Source organism: Capsicum annuum, chromosome 8 (genome assembly GCF_002878395.1).
Source record: "Capsicum annuum cultivar UCD-10X-F1 chromosome 8, UCD10Xv1.1, whole genome shotgun sequence".
Classification (NCBI taxonomy): Eukaryota; Viridiplantae; Streptophyta; class Magnoliopsida; order Solanales; family Solanaceae; genus Capsicum; species Capsicum annuum.
This window is the reverse complement of record NC_061118.1, coordinates 103454084-103476992: the sequence shown is the minus strand read 5'-3', so window position 1 is coordinate 103476992 and position 22909 is coordinate 103454084. Positions and strand designations below refer to the sequence as shown.

General features: G+C 35.2%; 1 non-coding gene across 1 annotated transcript; it reads right to left on the bottom strand.

The window, feature by feature from the left end:
- Positions 1–843: 843 nt before the first annotated feature.
- LOC124886823 lies at positions 844–950 on the bottom strand. Its single transcript, XR_007044230.1, has one exon. It is a non-coding gene; the product is annotated as a small nucleolar RNA R71 (small nucleolar RNA).
- Between the last annotated feature and the right edge of the window lie 21959 nt (positions 951–22909).

Below are 22909 nucleotides of genomic sequence, written 5' to 3'. Positions count from 1 at the left end.
GCCTACCATGTCATCAACAAATAGAACATATACCAAACCATCATGATCCCATGCACAACTTGCCCCTAGGTAGTAATAATCTCAAGATCTCTCCAAAATTGAATTCTAAAACAAAAAGTGTTATCGTAGTGTGTTGGTTGACTTGACATTGATAAGATTCTATTCCAAACAACCCCTCTCTCCCAACTTTAGATTTTTTGTTTTACATTGTGTACACTACGGTTATCTTTTTAGTAATTTTGACACCCATAGGACACTAAATCTAATTCTCACTCCTCGTGTATTCAACCTAAATAAAAGTTGAGCTATTGGAAATGACCGTCCTCTACCTCTATAGATGGTATAGGCAAACGTTATCAAAATAGTGCCATTGCTGGGTGTGAAATCTAGATTTCACTTGTGTGGTGTTGAATTTTAATTAGGATATACCCGTAGTGTTTTTTAATTTATATTGGTTGTTATTTTTGGTTTAGTATAGGTGATCATAGTGTACATGGAACAATGAGTGATAATGCTAGTCAAGCTGGGTCTTTCGACGGCCCTCTTGATGAAGGGTGTCTTTCATGTCATAAGCGTCATGTTGAACATGTTACAAATAATGGGAATTTTTGGGGGTCAAGCTTATGAGGACCCCAACCTTCATTTGAATAATTTTGTAGAGTGTGTGCACAATTTTATATTGCACACAAAACCCAGGAGTCTATCCATCTACAAATTTTCTTGTTCTCTCTAACGAGTGATGCGGTATTGTGGCATTATTATCTTCCGACCGGTTTAATTACTTCTTGGGATGAACTCACCGTGACCATCCTTGACCAACATTTACCACCTTTCAAAGTGCTCAAATTGAGGGATGAGATCATTAGCTTTGGGAAATTGGATGGAGAACCCTTGTATGAAGTGTGGGAAATATTCAACGAAAAACTAACACAATGTCCAAACCATGAGGTCTAGGAGAAGATGCTTCTCCAAATTTTCTATTGGGCCTTTGTTCTACTCAATAAAATTGTGGTGGACAATTTGGTGGAGGTCTCCCATATAAAGCTGCATTATCATACAATGATGAATTTACTTGAGGAGGTTTCCAAGAAAAATTAGGGATGGCATACCCGAGATGCCGAGGTGCCTAAGAGTTCTCTTACTACATCCTTGGTTGACAAGGAACAAAGGAAATAAGCTGAAGAAAGAGATGAGATATGGCAAAGATGATGACTCAATTAGAGCTTTTGACAAAACACGTGATGGGTGCACCCATAAATAAAGTGAATGCCATGGTATCAAAAGCTTATAAGGATGATATGGAGGCTAAAAAGCTCGATGAGGAAATTTGATACTTTGGCAAACTATTCAGGGGGTCCCGCTCTGCCTATCAAAGACAAGGTGGGAATCAAGGTTGGATGGATCATGATCGTGATAGGGATTGCTGATATAGGTAGCGTGACTATGAGATCTATGTGTGCCCCCCATGATCGGACAAAGAACAAAGACCTAAGTTCCATCGACCCCGACAAATTCAAAATCGAAGATGTATTAGCAAGAATTTTGATGGGGGTAAAAGGAATGAACAAGATGGTTTGTGAGATAAAATGAGATTTTTCACAACTTAATCAAACCGTGGTGTCCTATTTCGCTTCCATTATGTAATTAGAGACCCAAATTAGGAAAATTTTCACCCAAATAAATGCTAGGCCAAAGGGTGGTCTTCCTAGTGACACTATTGTAAACTCGAAGAATGATGCTCAAGTTTTAGCAAGTCAGTAGGAGTGGAAGACCCTTAGGGATCACTTGAAAGAAAATTTTAGTGAAAAGGTGCCTATGGTTAAGTCAAAAGAAGTGCCACCATAATCTTAAGAAGAAGGAGAAGATGAAAAGAAACTAGTGAAAGTTGATGAAGAGGTGGTTGAAAATGAGGAGCTAGAAAATGATATGATGACTACAATCCTATTCTCTACCCATTACCTGAAAGTCTTCATAGAAAAGAGGAGGGTGACAAACTCAAGAATATCATGGCCAATCTTAGCAACCTCTCGATCAATATCCCAGTACTTGAAGCAATCCAAGAGATCTTGGGATATGCTAAGATCATAAAGAAGTTGATGCCATAAAAGAAAATCATCAAAGGTGACATGATAGAAGTCACCCATGCTTGTAGTACTATTATGACTAGAAAAATTGTGGAAAAGAAGGAACACCACAGAGCTTTTACCATCCTTTGCTCCATCAAAATAACTATATTTGTAAAAGCTCTATGTGACCTTGGTATGAGTATAAACCTCATGCCTTTTTCTTTTATAAAATGCTTGGATTGGACACCTAATCTTCAATATCTATGAGACTTTTAATGGCAGATCAGTTTATCAAGAGGCTGGTCGGGATTTTTTTGATGTTCTAGTCAAAGTGGACAAATTTATACTTACGACGGACTTTATGGTTTTAGATTGTGAAATAGACCAAGAGGTTCCCCTCATTCCTAGCCTACCTTTATTAGCCACCAGAAGAGCCATTATTGACTTAAAGTTGGATGAGATGAGGTTTCGAGTTTATGATGATGAGGTCTCCTTTCGAGTATGTAAAAAGGAGAAACATCCCGAGGAATTTCAAGTGATATCAGTTATTAATGTTGAAATCAAAGAGATGAATTAGGGGGACTTTGAGGATCCAACTTGAGAAAGAAGAAAGACGTCATGCCATGACGTAAACTAAGGCACTATGTGGGAGGCCACCCATAAATTCCACAAAACTAGTTCGTATCCTTTATATTTATTTTTGTAGTGTAGATTTTAGTTTTGTCAATTGAATAACCCATGCACTTATGGCACTATATAGTGTGTTGGATGAGCTTGAGAAGGAGAAAGTATGAAATTTTTGCATGCTGAACTGAGCAGGGAAGAATCTATCCAAATGTGAAGTAAGTTGAATAGAGGAAAATAAGGGAGCAAAAATTCCCCCATTACCACGATCACAGGATATTATCCGCGATCGCGGTCACCCGCATGTCTGCGATCGTAGAACCTTAACCACGATCAAATTCACATCAATCATATGACCATCCAAATCCTTATTTTCCCCCAACACTCCCTTCTTAACTTTTCTCTGTAATTGGACCCATTTCTGGCCAAATTGTGAGCATTCCAACAACATCCTTACATTTCTCTTGCATCACTTATTTGGTAGGTGCCTTGAATAAATGCCTTGAATGTTAAAAATAGGCTATAGAATGAATGTTATAGGAAAGGCCTAAAATTATGATTTTCATACTTAAATGATTCATCAATTGTACTTATGTAGTGTTTAGTTGCTAGAATATGGTGTGCAGATGAGTGGGGAAGTCTTGAGTACCCAAATTGTTTGTGAAATTGAGAAAAATGGAGATTGCACACCAAGTGCTCGATAAATTTCCCAAATAAGTATACACTAATGGTTTTTACATTCTAAGGGCATAATGAAGTAACACGTAGTCTTATTCAATGATTTTAGTGTAAATAATTTTTATAGAACATGATTTAGGAGTCAAATTTGAATTTTTGTATATTGAAAAATTGGTTTGAAACTATTCAGATACTGCAATCACAACTCTATGGCCGGTAATTGCGGTAATCGAGGCTAATTTTCTGCCTATGCCAAAAATTTTGTTCTTTAAATTTTTATCAGAACACCACAAAGTAATCACCCTATGATCTTTAGTGGACAACAGAGCATAGTTTGTGTATGAAAATGTCAATGATTAATGTTGTTGTGTTGTCTGTTGTTTTTTAGGATAATCTCATGGAGGAATATGACCAAGTTTGATTCATGAAACTAGAGTGCCACACTCTCTACTATAGTGATCTTTTGAGGACAAAGGTGCTCTTGAAGAGAGGAATACTCTTGGATAATATGTCGGAAAAACTTTTAGAATTTTATGACAGGCTTGTGTCCATAGGGTGGCCGTGTTTCACCCTGGATCCTTGCAAGGAAAATGAGCAATGGGTATGTGAATTCTATGCCAACCACAGCATAGTGTATTTCTCAAACCCACTCAACATGACTATCAAGATCCGAGGGAAAGAGGTGGACTTTAGGGCAGAGCAAATTAATAATATCTATAGGCTCCCAGATGCAAACATGAGTGAGTTTGAAGAAAAAGGGTGTGAGAGAAAAGCTTGTTGGCAGAAAAAATTTGCCTAAAAAAAGAAGTCTCTTAGGAGGAAACTAAGATAAACATCTCCATGAATGACTTCACTACCGAGGCTCAGATTTTGTTGAACATCATATGTAGCCGAGTCTCTCTATACACCTATATAAAAGTAGTCCCAGATTTGTGGGCTCGGGTGGTTTCTTGCATTCTAGATGACATTTCTTTGAATATTTGTCACCTCATAGTTTCTGACATAAAATTCATCAAGAAACAGGGTGGTATGCATCTTTTCTTTCCCTCTCTGATTATTGATCTTTGCAAGAGAGGTGGGGTCAAGCAGTACCCTGGAGATACTTGTGTGCACCCTGTCACCTCTATCTATCATCTTAAAATTAGAGGAGAGGGTTCACCAGGAAAAAGGAAGAAAAAGAATATTGACTTGGGAAAGTCGACATGTGCAGACCCTGAGTCATGTAGGCCATCCACCACTGGGCCTCTTGAGGATATTGGAGTTGATATTACAGCTATTAGGGAGTTCATTTCTAGTTTTCCATAGAGGCTGGGACAACCCTCTACCACCCACCATTCACATATGTCCCGGTCTAATTATGAGAAGTATCAGGAGGACCAGAAAAAGATAGGAACTACCAATGCTAGGATTAAGAGATCCTACTCATGTTTGACGGTGTCACATTATGATCTATGGGTTTTACATGAGAAGATGGTAAAAAGGGAGAAGGATATAGATAAGTTCTTTAGCAAGATATGGAAGGGAGTGAAGGGCCAATGGAAGGTCATAAAACAACGTGATAGACTTTCTTCCTCCTGAGTGAAGATTGATGATGAGGCCCCATCCTAGTAGTACAGTCATGAGGAGGCCAATAATAATGCAGATACTAAGAGTGACAACAACTCATGATGCAGTTTTAGGGAGCACCCTTATTTCTCTTTATACTTGATTGTTTATGCATTGAGAAAACATCTATCATTTTAGTCGGGGGTACCTGCCCCTGTCTCCAAATTTATTTGATTTGGGTTGGTATTATTGATATTTCTGAATGGTTTTTTGTTCTTTTGGATGTTTTTTATTTTTATTTGGGTTTTAATATTCGGGCACTCTGATGGTACCCATATTTGCATGGATTAGTTAATTTTTTAGATTACTAATTTATCTTTATTTTACATATGGAAATATCAAACAAGCTTTTCTCTATGATAGATTGGGTGACGACATTCTTAAGGAAAAACATTGTGATTGTGTTTTGAGTCATTAATGTAGGGGAAATCTTAGTACGCATAGCATAAAGATAAAAAATGTAAGGGAAGTCGAGTACCTGTGGCATTTTGATTTTAGGATCATATTTATACCTATGGCAAAATTTAAATTTCTCTTTTGTTTATTCGCCCATATGGAAGCCACAATGTGAGACAAAGTCTTGGGTTGGTCCCTTAATTAGCAAATTGTGCGTGGTTCAAATGCAAAGAAACACCCCCACCATAATTTTTTTTCAAAAATCAAGGGCATGAAAGTGAGCGACCTTGTAACAAAACTTTTTCTCTTTTTGCGACTCCAAGAATTTTGGCTTGTGATAATTCGTAGATACTCCATTTTTGTCTTTAGTAGGAGGAGCATTTGAGCCTCCTTGACAAATTTGCATGCCATGTGTGGTGACCTTATTTATCCAAATCTCATGTGTACTTGTACCATCTAGAACTTGTTGCATTAGTCTCGCAAGGCTTGTTTTGATTGTATTTTGTTTGTGACATAATCCTAAGCCATCTTTGTGACATCGAATGTCCACCTTAGCCTAAAAAACCTAGCCTAAAAAGCCTACCTTTGCATAGATGTTATCCCTAGTCACCCACTTTATGCCTTCTGACCTTTCTTTGGCCAACATATTTCATGTTGTGAGCCTTTCAATTCTTATCTATCTTTTGAACCTTATCCTCCTTGAACTAAAAAAGGCATATTGTGGCCAAAAGCCTAAGTTGGGGCTGGTAAAGATCGGAAGAGATAAGTTTGGGCTACAAAGTTGTAAGTGAGCGCCTAAGAGATTAATCATTGAAAACAAATGAGTAAGGAAAAGAAAGGACCCAACATAGAAAACAAATTAGTAAAACATGCAAGAGAAAGAAATGAAAAGAAAATGGGTGAACCAAGGAAATAAAAATAGGCATATTTGTAAAGAAAAGAAGTGGCTCATGGTCAAATGTCAGATGGAGGTGTGTGATGTAGATGTTAAAGGAGGGTGTAGCCATATTGTTCCTAAATAATATCATACCCTGCCCCAAACTTACATTACAAGCTCAAAAAGCCCTTCGTGATGTCCAACCAAGTATATTCATTGTAGTGGCGATTGAAAATAGGGGAAAGCCTATGGCATGGTACTTGTTAGCATCGCGAGTTCTTCAAAGAGAGTATTCCTCACTTAAATTCCTTGTCTCATCTTTGATAACTTGACGTGTGGAATTTTTCTTCTTGTGAGGAGGTATGTAAAAAAGTTGAGGTGGGTGATTTTGTCATCTCCCGAAAAATGAAGCAAGAGGAGTATAATGTAGTTAAGGTCAAAAGTGAGTTATTTCTAGAGTATTAGTTACTATTGTATGGTTGCTTTTTGGAGTCTTTTGTGTCCTTGAAAATTACATTTTATGTTGAGGTGTGTCTTTAAAATAGTTTCCCTATGTGTGAAAAGCTATTTGTAGTAGTAATCAAGTTGAAGTCAGTGTGATCAATGGGTTATAAAATTTGGGCATACATGTGCATTGTCTCATGGTAAAAAGTAGTGTTGCTTGCGGTTAAGCAATTTTAAGTTAGGGGTGTTGATAAGTGGTGAATTTACCACTCAATTGCACTCAACAATCATGCCCACTATTATGATTTGAAGATATAAGTGAGACAAATTTGTGATTAAATGCACTAATTTCCACATTTTGCGGGCATACAGGTTAGGAGAATGAAAGATATGGATTTGAGCTGAAATGGACCAAAAAAGGGAAAGAAGTATAGCTGGAGGATCTGGAGCAGGAAAAAGTCTTAGTTACCACAACCACGGCCAGTTAAGCAGGTTAAACAATTGCGATCATCATGTGCTTATCACGGTAGCCACAATAGTGGACAACCTTATGTGATCATGGCTAAGTGGAAATTTTGTCCATTGGCAGTTTTGTCATTTCACCCAGCCGAACAAAATTCCTCTTATATGTTTAAACCCTTTCTCCTCTGGGTATTGCACACTATTGAGAAATTTTTTGAATTTGAAGTATAAACCCTAAATTGGGCATGTTTTATAATTGGATTTGGAGACTTTGATTTTAGTATTTGTGAAGAATGGATGCTTTGAACAATCCTTATGGTACATGTTTCTTATTTTTCTTCACGAGTTGCTAAATCTTTAGTCTTGGGTTTATATGGAACTAAGGTGCAATTGTGTTTGGGTGATGATGTGTTTGTATTATACTTAGTTGTTGATTATGGATTCCACTATTGCTTGGTTTAAATAGATGGGATTTGTGGGTGAAAGCCCCAAATACCCAAAATGGGTTTGTTGGGTGAAAACCCCAAACTCTTGATAGCTCTCATCATCCTTGAAAGAGGGAGGTTAGCGAACTCTTGGGAGCCCTAGATTTCTTGAAAGAGGGCTATAGGGGGACAAAGCAATAGTGGACAATTATGAATATAGCTTACTTTCTTTTTCTATCTTAGAAATAAGGGTAGATAGAGAGTAGGTTATGTCATGGGAATCTTCCTTGAAATAGGGATGCCCAATTGAGGTTTTGGGTGGCTTTTATTGATACCCTTCTTAGGTACTTGAAATAGTCAAGGAGTGACATCTTTGAGGTCTTGTTGACAAGCTAGCCTCAAGGACTCTTAACCGAGCCTACCATGTCCAACAACTAGAGCATATACTAAACCATCATGATCCCATGCACAACATACCCCTAGGTAGACATAATTTCAAGATCTCTCCAAAACTGAATTTTAAAACAAAAAGTGTTATTGTAGTGTGTTGGTTGACTTGATATTGACAAGATTCTATTCCAAACCAACTCCCTACCCCACTTTACATTATGTGTTTTACATTGTGTACACTTAAGGTATCTTTTTAGTAATTTTGACACCCATAGGACTCAAAATATAAATCTCACTCTTCGTGGATTTGACCTCAACGAAAGTTGAGCTGTTGACAACGACCATCCTCTACCATGTTATATGGTATAGGTAAGCATTATCAAGGTGGTCCTTATCATCAAGGGGACCATCAAAGGTCCCGACATTGCTTCCATGATCACTCATTGTTTCGTGGACAATATTAAACTCACCTATACCAGAAGAAAAAACAACAAATAATGTAAATAACAAACACTAAGGGTAAACCCAAAGATACTATCAATACCACAAAAGCGAAAAATAAGTTTCACTACCAGGAAACGATGCCATTTTTGATAACGGTCAACTTACGCCATTATTTTGGTACAAGGTGGTCATTGTCAATATAATGGTCCAACTTGAGTTTGTGTCAAATCTAGGAGGAGTGTAACTAGTTTTTGAATCCTATGTATGTTGAAAGTTACTAAGTATTGACCCTCAATGTAAACTTATAGCAAGAAATAAATTAAATTGAGGGATATAATGGAAAATTTAGTTTGAAAAAAATTAACTAGTGATACTAATTGAAAGCAACAATTGAAGATTACAATCCATAGAGAGAAGAGTCTTGGAGTTATACTTATCCTAGGGGTCTTAAATGCATCGGTGGTTGAGGGTTAGTCCTTTTCTTAGTCAAAGACGTGAATAGGCTAGATTTTAACTCTTGACATGAGCCTTTCGACAACAAGCTAAGTTGCACTCATGGATTGTTTTGAATACCTCATGAGAGGGCCAATTTCACCAATCAAAAACCTCAACAAAACATCCCTATTTCTAGGATGATGCCATTCAATACAGCTCTACAAATAACATCCTTATTTATTAGATAACATTAGGGACATAACTAGTATCAAATAATTGCTTACTACTACTCATTACCCACATCCCTCTACGGATAAAAGGGTTGATGAAATAATGAGGCCCCGGGCTAATTTAATGGTATGGTAGCCATTTGATGAACTTTATCCTTCATTTGTGGTCGAGCCTTATAATGTTATACATGGACTTGCTAGTGATGGATTTCAGCCATTTCAAAATTCAAAAACCTCACATAGTATTTGGCCGTGGTTCTTATTCCTTATAATTTACCACCTTGGTTGTTTATGAAATAAGAAAGTTTTATTTTGTCAATGCTTATTCCTAGTCCAAATGGTCCAAGAGATGCAATTGATATATATCTTCAACCATTAGTAGAGGAATTGAATGAGTTATAGGAAATTGGTGTTAAGACCTATGATGCATTAACTAAATAGAATTTCATGTTGTATGCATCTTTGTTATGGACCATCAATGACTTTCCAGCATATGGAAATTTATCTGGATGGAGATGTCAAAGGAAAAATGGCATGTTCGTGTTGTAATAAAGACACTTCCTCAATTCGATTTGCTAACAGTTAGAAGCAATGTTTTATGGGTCATCGACGTTACCTTTCTCTTAGTCACAAATGGAGATATGATAAGCAGTCCTTTGATGGTAGAGAAGAGAAAAGACCACCAACAAAAAATCATTTTGGTACTGAGATACTTAATCAATTACAAGATCTTGAAGGGTAACAATTATCAAGCGATCCAAAGAAAAGGAAGAAGATATCACATAACGATAAAAAGGATAACTAGAACAAGAAAAGTATCCTTTTTAAGCTTCTATATTGGGAGTATCTCTTATTCCAACATAATTTGGATGTTATGCATATTGAAAAAAATATATATCAGAATTTTATGGAGAAATTAATAAATGTTAAAGGAAATACCAAAGATACAATTAACACTCAATTAGACTTGCAAGAGATGAACTTTAGACCAAAATTGCACCTTATCCAAAAGGGGGAGAAAGTTGACATTCCTGAAGATAAGCACAATTTTGTTTTTTTCTAAAAGAATATGAAAGTTCCTGATATTTTTTCATCTAATATTTTTCAATGTGTAGACTTAAAAGATCACAAGATATTTGGGTTGTAAAGTCATGATTGTCATGTTCTTCTACAATATCTACTCCCTCTTGCACTTCGTAGTATGCTGTCCAAAGAAGTTTGTGAACCACTTATTGAGTTATCTTATTTTGTTAGTGTGCTTGGATCTAAGTAGTTGATAACTAATGATTTGGAACATATTGAAGTACAAATTCCCATAAAACTTTGCAAGTTAGAAAAGGTCTTTCCTCCTTCATTTTTTGATGTCATAGTGCACTTGCATATTTATTTAGCTACTGAAGCTAAGATTGTCAGGCCTATTCATTATAGGTGGATGTATCCTATGGAATGATGGTTGTATATTTTAAAATCTCTCATTAGTAATAGGGCATTCCCTAAAGGTTCTATTGCAGAGGGCTACATTGCAAATGAGTGTATGACCTTGTGTTCAAGGTATATGCATAGAATTAACACAAAATTCAATCATCCAAAAAAAAATTATGATAGGGGTTTAAAAGAATCTGATAGAGGTTTATCTATATTTTTTCAACCTAAAAAACCTTTTGAAGGGAAATATCCATGTGAGATTAAGGCCGATGAATTTGAAAAAGCACATATATACATATTGAAGAATTGTGATAAAGTCTTACCATATCTCAAGTATGGAAATCACTCATGAAGTTTAATTTTTACTATTTTATTTAGGGTAATTTCTTTCTATATGAGATTTATGATTCACTTTAATTTTGTAGAGAATTTGCACAAACTCATAAGGATACTATTCAACACTTATCTGATGCAAAATGGAACCGAAAATTTATTAAAAGGTTAAAAGATAGGATAAGTAATACATGACCATCAAATTTAATATTTTAATATTATATTATTCATTCTAAAGTATTTAGTGCAATCTTATTGATAGGTCGCACAATTGCATAAAAGATATCATAGTTGGATCATGTAAGATCTGTTTTCACTTTCACGTGGTCCTTCAAAATATTCAACACATTTCAATGGTTATATTGTTAATGTATACATTTGTCGCACCTAGTGTTATAGGAAAAGGATGAGGACGAGGGCTTGGATCTTTAGTTGAGAAAGATAATATGTCAACTAAGAGTTTATTTCCTCAATCTAGTAATGTTGTCAAGCAACACCTCAAAGAGTTTGAAATAAGTAAGATATTTTATATACTAATTGAAATCAGGTTACTATTGATATTCTAGGCTATGAACTAAAGATATCTTTAATGATCACATATATGGTAAAGTTTTGTGCCATATATTTATATGAATTTAAATGCTAAAGTATAGAAAATGATTTGTTTGTCTAGGTTCAATAGGGATGGGTCGAGGAAAAGGGCTTAAATAATCCACCATGACTATTAATCGAGGAATAGAAACCATTGGTAAGAAATACACTCAAGATTTTGAAACAAGTATTTGTTCAAATATGTTGTGTTTTTTCCAAATCTACTATGCATTTGATGAACTTTAATGACATGCTTTTTGATTCCAGGTGCTATAGGAAAGGGACTAGAGTAAAGACCCAGATCTTTGAGCTCCTCTTTAGGGATTTCTGAAAAAAGGCGAAATCTTTAAACAAGAGCATCCTTTGTGCTAACCAATATGTGAGAACTCCATCTAAAATCATAAGTTCAAGTTCTACCATGCCTTCTAGTCAAGAAATTCGAAGACTTGATAAAGATTACTTGATCTTGAGAAAGGGAATATGCAAGCCAATATTTCATTGCCTCCATCTGTTGATCAAGTCATGCAACATTCTCAAAATGTTGAAAAAGGTATATTTTGAATTAATATTTTATTAATTTGTTGAACTAAATTAGATTGTTGTAGTTTTTACCAAATTGTACAACAGAATAGAGTTTTCTTTGTCTCCAAAACATTTAGAGTTTGTCTTGCTCTGAATAGAGTGGTTTGAGACCCTTATGTTGCGTACACTTTATCCTCCCTAAACCCAACTTTGTGGGAATACAGTAGGTATTATTTTTTGTACTATATGTATTTGATGAACTTTTATTATATGATTTTTGGTTCAAGGTGCTATTGGAAAGAGGCTATAGCAAATAACTATATCTTTGAGCTCCTTTTTAGGATTTTTTTGAAAAAAGTGAAATTTTTGAGCAAGAGCACCCTCAATGCTAACCAACATGTGTGAACTCCATCTAAAATTACAAGTTGAAGTTCTACCATGCATTCTAGTCAGGTAATGCGAAGATTGGGTAAAGATTTCTTCATTCTTGAGTAAGAGTATATGCAAGCTAATATTTCATTGCCTCCATCTATTGATCAAGTCATGCAACACTCTCAAAATGTTGAAAGAGGTATATTTTGAATTCATATGTTTTTAATTTGTTGAACTAAATTTGATTGTTGTAGTTTTTACCAAATTGTACAATTGTAGGTTCATCTAATCCGAGAATGGTAAAAATAGTTTGAGGTAGCAATAAGTGCAAAGAAGTTTCTTCACTTAAAATTGAAAAAAGGATGAAATTAAACTTTTACAATAGTCGAATGGTAGGAAAAAATGATGAACTATTTTTGAGGCATTTGGGAAAAATTATTCATGATCTTAACATATGTCCATTGGGAGTATCATCATGGAGTGATATTAGCTAAGAAAAATTGAATCACATATGGGCAGCTGTCGAGGTAATTAACATATCTACATCTAATTCAAATCTTTTTTTACTATGAAAGCTCTGCTTATTCTTATAATAAAATCTAAGCTTATCATATTTTTCATGTTTTGATCATTTCTTGGTAAAAAACATTTGATAGTATTAGCAATGCATTAACTTATCCAATATTTTGATTATTGTAAGATAAATATGAGGGTGTTGAACTTAGTGATCATCGTGAACATATTTTTAGATGGATGAATGAGTTATGGAACAAATGGAGAGGATACTTATTTATAAAATATGTGAAGAATAAGTCACTTAAACAAGCTCTGAAGAATAAGCCAAATAGAATAGACAAGAAAGAATGGGAGGGGTTGGTAAAAGAACATTTTTATTCTGAAGATTTTTAGGTATGAAAATACTTTTATTTGTTACATTCCTTTTGATTCTCTCCAAAGAATGGTTGTTTGAAAATGGAGTTGGAAAACGTACTAAAAGATTTCAACAGAGACAAAAATCATAACAAGTTGTTGCAGTATGAGGTTGCATACCTAGAAATGAGTTTAAAACATATCAAGGTGTCTGGGGTTGACCAATTATGTTCTCTAAACATATTTCTAAAAATTTTATTCAACTTTTACTAAGAAGGCAGATTAAATTGACTGGACTTTCTTATCTAAAATCTAGCAAGACAGCTAAGGGATTTAGGCAACTCCCTGGTAACGAGATGGATTTCCTTGTGGGGATTTATGCAATTCCCATTTTTTTTATAATTTTTATTTGGATTATTAAAAGTTAGTTTATTGTTTTACAAATATCAAAGAGAAGCTAAAAAAATGCAGCAAACCGAGCTAAGTTAATGATGCTTCATCACATAGGTAGCAAACTTATTCGAGATATCATTTTTGAAATTGTATTATCATAAATTTATTTTTCTTAAAAATATTTATGAGGTGTTATTTGACATGTTTGTGTTTGATGTAAGGGCGGGGGAGGGGGGGGGGGAGATAGAAATCCACCAGATTTAGGGACTATTTTCTATGAGAGTCAAAATAAAGATAACAAGCTCATTGAACTCAAAGCAATTCATAAACATGTTTGTTTGGTAAATTTAATATGTATATTAATTACTTGAAATTATATGGAATAATGATAGAAAATATTTCTTTCTATATTTTGCAGGCTCAAATAAAAGAAATAGTAAATGCAGAGCCACCTTTATCTAGCATAGAGATTATTGAAAAGTGGTTTGGACCTCAAAATCGTAGCCATGTTGTTGCATTGATTGGTGGAGTAAAGGCAAAAGACTGAAGAGGTGGCACTTCCTTCAAGGATGAATTATTGTCCATACTACATTCTACTCGAGAGGAAAACAAATACTTGAATGGGGAAAAAATCCTTGAAAGATCATCTGTCTACCTTAGAAAATGAGATGAAAGAAATAAGGAAAATGTAAGAATTTTTCGCTACTCAACAACCACAAGTCAGGGCTACAACATTGCCAATTTCAACTAAATGACCACTACCTTATGCTCTCCAAGTTAGTAACCATATACTTTCTCACTCTTCTCTATATATTTATTATACTGGTTTGAGAAATTTAGGATACATAAACTGTAGCAGGTGGTTCGTATTTGTAGCATGTAATTGTTGTGATTTCTTTTTGAGGTTTTATTTTTTCCCATAATATGTAGATAACTCGGGCTATTATTTTTATACTATCTAGTGGCAATAGATTTATGAAATATGTTCTTTGTTTTTTATGTATTCAGTAGGTCATTTACTTTAGTATTAGTAGTGTTTACAGAAGCTGGGAATAGTGAATGAAGGGAAGCCTGCATAAATGTTAATGGTGCATAGTTTGTGTCTTTTGAAAAGATACCTATCCTGCCTCCACCCTCATAAATATGCTATATATAGTTGGAAGAGATATTTATCACACCCCTATTCAACAACTTTCCAATATTTAATTCACTGCCATTTCTATATCACATCTTGACACCTCTAGGAAATTGACCTTTGTTATCTCTACTAAAGTGAGGATTTAGATATACTTTTACCCAAAAATAGGATGATAAGAGTCATGAGTCCTCAATCTATCTATTTTAGATGATTGATAATGGCATATCTCATGATCAAAGAAGAATTCTAGATCTTTGAAATTGGATAACATATAGTATTATGTGGGAGCATGATTGATTGATTTCGTATTTCCCAATTGCAATCAAAATATTTTCATAAAATACTTAGAATGCTTTTAAATTATGACCCTCTTACCCTATCTTATCCACGTGGTGTAGAAGCAGCTATACTCTAAAGTTGCATTGATTAAAGAAATAGATTTTTGGGGTAAAGGGAGTCTTAATTCTCATGTTTGCTCTGCCTTATTTTGTCTAGTTGTCCTGACTCCTTGGTTTGGAACAATGGATGGTACATTTGTTTCTAGGCAAAAAAATAAATGACCAAATTACATTGTTATTTGCATATTCTGTTTAACAAATCTAAGCAATTTACTGTATTATATAGTAAAAATTCCAAAAGTCGATACCTAAAACATACTCCTGAGCACAGTATCTTTCCCACTTTCTCACTTTCTTTAGGGGAGTACCAAACTATTATTAGATATCAAAAATTATTCCTTAGAAAAAGTATAATTAGATATGGAAAATATAGGCTTTAGGGTGTTTCCATTTGTTGTATTTATGAGTTAATATACAAATAGGTCTTTGTTTATGTCTTATTTAGCTCCATCAGGTTAGAGTAATTTCCTTAATTTTCCATTTTAGCTCTTCATAATGGTTTTAACTCCTGAACTTTTAATGGAACAGTCTATCTAGGCAATTTGAAAATTTTACATTCTGCCCACCCTTGGATATAGAAAGGTTTATTTTTTCTTGTCATGAGTTGTAGTTGAAAAGATCTTTTTATCAATCCACTGCTAAACAACTACCCAATTATTTTGTAGTGAGATCACTTCTGAAGGGCAACTGATAACAAAGCATGATCATATATTGCTTAATGGAAACAACATAGCCATCATGAGTATAATCTAGACTTTCTAAATAAAATCTTTCTTCATCTTTTTCCTTTTTCCCTTCAAATAACAATATTGCCATCGGGAGTATAATCTAGGCTTTCCAAAATACAAAACCAAGATTCTACACCTACTACACAACATGATGCCCTACCTCTTTTAAATTAGGATTTGACATAGCATTTCCTTCACACTTTTTTGCTAACAAATAGTCGTGATTTATTTAAGCTTTTAGATAAATTGTTGATTATGAGTTTGTATTTCAAACGTTCTTGAGATTCAAGGGACTTTTAGGGTTTAGATAGTTGAAATTGAAGAACCTAAGCTGCATAATTCATGGAAAATTGTAATAGCAGGTTGTAAGAATGCTAATAATTCCACCACATCTGGAGAAACAATCTTTAAAGATGATCAATATCTGTGAGTATATCTCGGATTAGTCTTGTAAATGCATCTTGCAAGATATTTAGGATCATCACCGAATGAAAACTATCTTTATTGATACCTTGTAAAGCAACTAGATAGAAATAGCAAAAACAGTTAGTTCCTTATGTTGTTTGGTGAGACTAAAAATTATGTAGAATTCCTTGAGAAAGTTGGCAGTTTCCAACAATTTAAAGAGCTTTGGTTATCCAAATGTCGTTACAAATTGAAATAGGACCCTATTAATCTTCAAGTTGTGACAATGAAAAGCTACTAAGGTTTTTTTATACTCTTGAACTCGCACTCTTGTTAACTGCTGAAGTATTTGATTATGCTTAGTGTGAAGATATGACGTACATATTGGGCGATACTTGTTACTTCATCTCTTTAAAATGGTTCATGGATCTTTCTCTGCACTTAAGTGTTTAAAAATTGAATTTGATACTTTGATATATTACTTTCTTTATTTATGTTCAGCATATGAGGTGAAACGATGTACTAAATTGTTGCTTTATTGTTAGGGGAGTTATTTGATTTAGCTGAAATAGTAGGAATTAAAAGTTGAGGACTTTATTATTTTTTGGCCCTGTGATGGAAGCTGGAAATTTGAACTAAAATTCGATGACTTAAATAGTAGAAACAGGAGTTACTTGATTATTTTTTTGCTATGTATTCAAATGTTATAGAAAATTTGATACCATACTCTAGCTCGATCGGGATAATAACTATGTTTTGTATGAAATAAATATTGAGACTAATATCATGGGATGTTAACTAAGTTTTCTGGTCTCTAATTATTTAATGTTTTTGTATCGAGATTCTCGATAGCAATTTAGTATTTATTTGATGAAATTTATTATTTTGTGATATTAGGCTCATTTGTGGTCAATTAGAGACTAGAAATATTTCTTATCTTTAAATGTTTATCTAGGATGAGATGTTGCTCGTCTTTAAAGGTTAATCTCCGACTTGAATGTGACTCGTCTTTAAAGGTTGATCTAGGACCAAGATGTTGCTCTTCCTTAAAGATTGATCTAGGAAAAGAATTTTACTCATCGCTAAAGGATAATTATGACCAGGTAGTTAGTCTATTTGGGACAAGAAATACCATCACTAAAAGATAATTATGACCATATAGTTAGTCTATTCAGGACAAGAAATACCCTTGCTAAAAAATAATTATGAGGAGTTAGTTAGTCTATATTTTACAAGATATACTGTCGCTAAAATAAAATTATGACGAGGTAGTTAGTCTATTTTAAACGAGATTGCTCGTCGCAAAAGAATAATGAAGAAAAAGGTAGTTAGTCAATTGGGACAAGATATACCATCGCTGAAAGATAATTATGACCAGCTTTTTTGCCATCTCAAAACGGTTTTAAGGACCGGCTTATTAGATCGCTGTTAATGACCTCTTACTGCGGAGCCCGTTACGACGGGACACAACTAAGTTTTTCATATCCTAAAAGACCGATTGGGACAAGATTTGGACTTTCTAGGACAATATTTCCCTTTCTTATAGGCTGTTTTTCTTGTTGTGACTCTCTAGACCAATGACCAATATCACCAGAACCGCAATTATATCCCAAAGTACTTTGAGGTACTGCCCCTACTAACCATAATGAAAGCCATGGCCTAATGACCCATAATGAATATTCCACAACATCCAATGAGAATTCTGAGAGCGACCCAAATTTTGAAATACTACATACATATAACTGATAGGCTGCCATTAAAGCTGACCTTCACTGGGTAGATCCTCACTCCCGAATAAAATACTAATAGCGCTATACCAATGGCATGTTATCTTACCGCCACCTCTATAAGTCCTAATACATGCTCTCTTTATGACCTTCACATTATCAACCACCTGAGTGAAGAAAGATCTAGCTGCTATCTGTTGCTCCAATACCAAATAGAGTGGCAATGCCAATCCTCTAATAAATCTACACACTATGCCGTTATCTGAATAATATAGCATAGGAATATGCCTATCCCACTCAAGAAACCCAATATCGTACTTTGAAATCAATAAAGAGCCTTATCGAAAACTAACAAACTCAACTCTAGCCTACGAATTGCTTGAAGAACCGAATATCATCCCTGGATGTGAGATATCCATAAAAAGAGTTGGGATCCCCAATGCTGAATCTTGAAAGGTTGAAGTAGCCACAAACCCTACCAGAGCCTAGGTTGGCCCTAAATCCTCTGATTGACACTGAAGATCTTCACATCTATCCATGACTCCCTAGTCTAACGCTGCACTAAAGATCTTAAAATGTATGTCGAAGTCCCATTCACATCTAGCGACAACCTCATACTATCTATCTTTGAAAGTATAGATTCAAAAAATGTACTTGTGGTTTATAGAAATACGGACACATAACAAGAAGTCAAAAACAATTTTTTATGAATGTTGGTAACCTCCCAAAAATAGGTTATAGTCATTTCTGTACCGATCTACAGGACACTATTAATGTGTGAGCCGATGCTAACACATTTGAAGCTTTTAACTCTGAATAATTGTAAAGTCTTCAGCAAATTTTGTTGTTTTGGCTCATTTTTATATGTTAATGTAGATACAAGTGACCGGGGAGGAAACCAAAGGAAAGAAGAACAAAACAGTAGAAATGTGGTCGAAAATAAGTAGAAACTTATTTGACGATTATTTTGAAGCACCGTCATACATGGGAAAGGCTGTCAAAGTCACCGTCAAGATTAGATAAAACCTAAGAAGATTAGATGAACTATGACAATGATTCGGAAGGGCCGTCAAATATTTGACATTTCATCAAAATCACCATCAACGAGAGGGCAGAGTATGTTGATTTCTAGTAAAGTATGATGCCAGTTTGCAAGCACCGTCAAGATCTTTGTAACACCATTAGGATTACCATCTGAATAGTCAGGAGATAAAAAGTCACTAGAATCTTTGATGACATCTCGCATACGTCATCAGGTTCAGGAGATAACAAGTCACTGGAATCTTTGATGACATCTCGCATACGTCATCAGGTGTCTGACACCCTATCAAAAGCATCGTCGTCTAATTCGAAGAGAAAACTGAAACTTTAATTTTGTTTCGTTTATTAGGGTAGACTATTTAAAGACTTATTTTAGGGTTTTTAAAGGAGGATTGGTAATTATCTTGGAGATATTAACTCTGAGAAGAGAGGAACATACATTGCTCTCTTTCATCAATTATCCTTCATGTTTCTTATCAACTATTTTTGGTTTTCCACCTTGTGATTAAATTGAAGGAACTACTTATTGTTTTTCATCCATTCGTAAGTTGATCCTTATAATCATGAATTTAACTTGTTATTTCGTTCATCAAATCATGAGCAGCTAATTCCATTAGCCGGAGTTATGGGATCCATGGATTAGGGTTTGATATGATGCTAGGTGTTTAACGGATTCAAAGAGTAGTAGAACATCTTGAAATTCTGTTGTTTTAACTGAAATCTAGTGGTTGCAAACATTATATTATGCCTTAGGTTTTATTTTCTTCTAATGGAGAAATGGACTAAAGGTCATGAATTATCAACAGAGACTCGAAAGCTATCAACCTTCTGTTTAATGATTGATCCTGTAACTGGATTAATCTACTTGAGATAATATTCTATTAGAAATAGACAAGTTATCTAAGTTCGAGAGAATTAGATAACAAATTGTCTGGTCAGGTCGAGAGATAAGTCAGAAAGTATCATAGTCAAAGATAGTCTGCTGTTCAACGTACTTCAAAATACCAATCATTACCTAGTATCTGTCAACTCCCAAAAGCCATGGTGAGCATAACTCTGGTTTCACATTTATCTTGATTACAAACACTGAATTATTGAAAGTGACATTTGACTTTTTGTGAAACTTAAACCCCGATCTTTCGGAAATAGTAAACTTTAGTAAAGCATTTTGTAAACAAATCAAACTTCACACCTTATTCCCTGTGGGATTCAACCCCAACCTAGTTGGAATTTATATATTGACAACGATCACTTACACCTATTCAAGACTGTAATTTGAGTGTCATCAACAAATGGCGCTGTTGCTGGGGAATATGGTTGTAGACTAAAAGTTTGTGCGCGAAAATTTACTGATAGTTTAGTTTCCTTAATTTACATTTATTTGTTGTTTTTGTCTATTGTAGGTACTGTTTTGTTTATGCCAAACAAAAGAAGTTCCGGAGCACCACTATTACCAATCAATCTAGAACCTCAACTGATAGGAAGAATGGATGAACAACAGGAAGCAGAAAGACTAGCTGCTATGGCCAGGGCTCACGTGAATGTGCAAAATTTGGGTCAACTAGCACGTCGCCAGAACACTGATGATAAAGACTTGGGTGATGAGGAATTGATAAATCCTCAAAACCCAAGGCAAGCTGAATAAGTTGCTGCACTAGTGCAGTAAAATATCCACAGAAATCGTCCAGACTGAGGAAGATATGGGCAACAGCCTATCCAATATGAGGCTGATGAAGATGATGAAGGAATAGACTGAGTTGGTGCAATGGGTGCTATGATTCCTCCACCGTTGGCACTAGGTGCAAAATTAAGCATAACAAGTACCATGATCCAACTTCTGAATTTGAAAAGGTTATTTGGAAGCTTGCCTGGTGATGATCCGAACATGCATTTGGTTAACTTCATCACTATTTGTAAATCCTTTGATAATTCGAGAGTGAGCCAAAATGCGATCAGGTTGAGATTGTTTCCTTTGTCTCTGTCTGGGGAGATAACAATGTGGTTAAATAAGTTAGAGCCCGATTCTATAACCAACTGGAGACATTTGAAACATGCGTTCCTAGAAATGTTGATTTAATTAGAAATGTTGGAGTCTAATTTGGCCTAATGGTGTATATGGCATAAGGTAATAGACTTGAAAACGCTTTTTCTATACATAAACATGGTTAATTACTAATAAAAGACTCCTTGGAAAAAGGTTGGGAATGTGTAAATAGTTTTAATAAGGGCTTAAAGATGGTCGAGTAGCAAAGTCATAGAAGGTAGGGGTTCCTAGGGGACGAACACTGGAAACTCATATTTGCCGATGTGAGGGTGGTCTTGGTGACTGTTTGCATGATGTCACATATTTTATTTAGGAGATGTACTAGTCATCTCAGGTTCTTTTCTCTGGTCATGCACCAAACATGCACTGATCCCATTTCAATAAGGGTAGCTGAACCTATATAGCTCGTGGGTGGTTTTTTGACTGCCAAGCTACTCAGCCTGGGTTAAGGATTTAAATCCATGCTAATCCTTGTTCCTTACCCCGGTACGGTATATATGTATATGTGTGATTGTATATGGTTATTTATTTTGGTTTGGAATAATGGTATTATTTTATCTTTATCCCTGAGTACATGCTAGCATTCACTTTGCTAACTATCTTCGGGCGTTGTATCCCTATGCGATGTAGGAACCGACCAAATTATTATTCCTCTTGCTCAATGACTTGTATTCAAGGGACAACTTTGAGTCAGAATGAAGTGGTGAGCTTCCATACTACGAAAAACTCCATTTCATGCTGTGGGTTTCTTTTCATTATTATTATTTCTTGGATTTTAGGTTTGTCTATGGTGGGGGGCATGTCCTAACTTAATGTTCATTGATTCTGCTTAGAGGCTTTGTCAGACTATATGGGCATAGGCGGTGTCAGATTGGTATCAGCCTTGGTATTGGTATTGGCATTAAGGTTGGCACTGGTTGGATACTTGGTTGAGCTTGTTGGATTATGATTTTAGACTTTATTTAATGTATTTGAAATATCTCCTTTTTTAATCTTTTTATATGTTAGGAATTCATCCAACATAGGGTCCAGAGTGGTTACGGTTGGATATTAGGGGTGGTCTCTGGTCCGGATTGGACATGAGATGCCCGAAACAACTAGTCCCTATTTTAGGTCATGTCAGATTGATATCAGAGACCTACGTTCATAGTCAAGTGGGTGTCCGAAAAAGCCATGTCGAGTAGAGTCTCTTTTAAGGGTTTGTTGCGCACCACACTAATAAGGGAGAGGCTACAAGGGAATTTGGAATATTTCTCTTTCTTGTGTTCTATTTCATGTTGTAGAGTCTAAGGTCCTAAAATTTTCTCTAATACCCATTCTAGGATAATATTGATGGGTCCCATCCTATATATGGCGTCCAGACTCGGTCCAGGGGTCCAGTCCCTAATTGCCCTCCTTGAGTTGCACAGGGTTTCTCTAGTCCTTCTCGAGCACCTCAAGCTAATGTGAAAAATGCTAAGTTTTGTTAGTATATATATATATGTTGGCATAGTTGGTAGCTTCTCACTCTAAGCGTGGTACTTCTGTCACTCCATCTTCTAATTCCACAAGGGTTGGCTAGTTTAAGATGTTGAACGCTCCTGTGTTATTTGGTGTTGAGGTTGAGGAGGATCCTTAAGGTTTTGTCGATGAGATGGAGAAGATGGACTGCATTATGCATGCTACGAACATGGAGGGTATGAAATTTACTACCTACAAACTGAAAGATGTAGAATACCAATAGTATGAGCAATGGGAACAGTCTAGGGGTGACATTTCTGAGTCAGCCTGGTGGAATGATTTCTCAAGTACTTTTCGAGACCATTTCTTTCCTCAGCAGTTGAAGGAGGCAAAGGTCGAAGAGTTT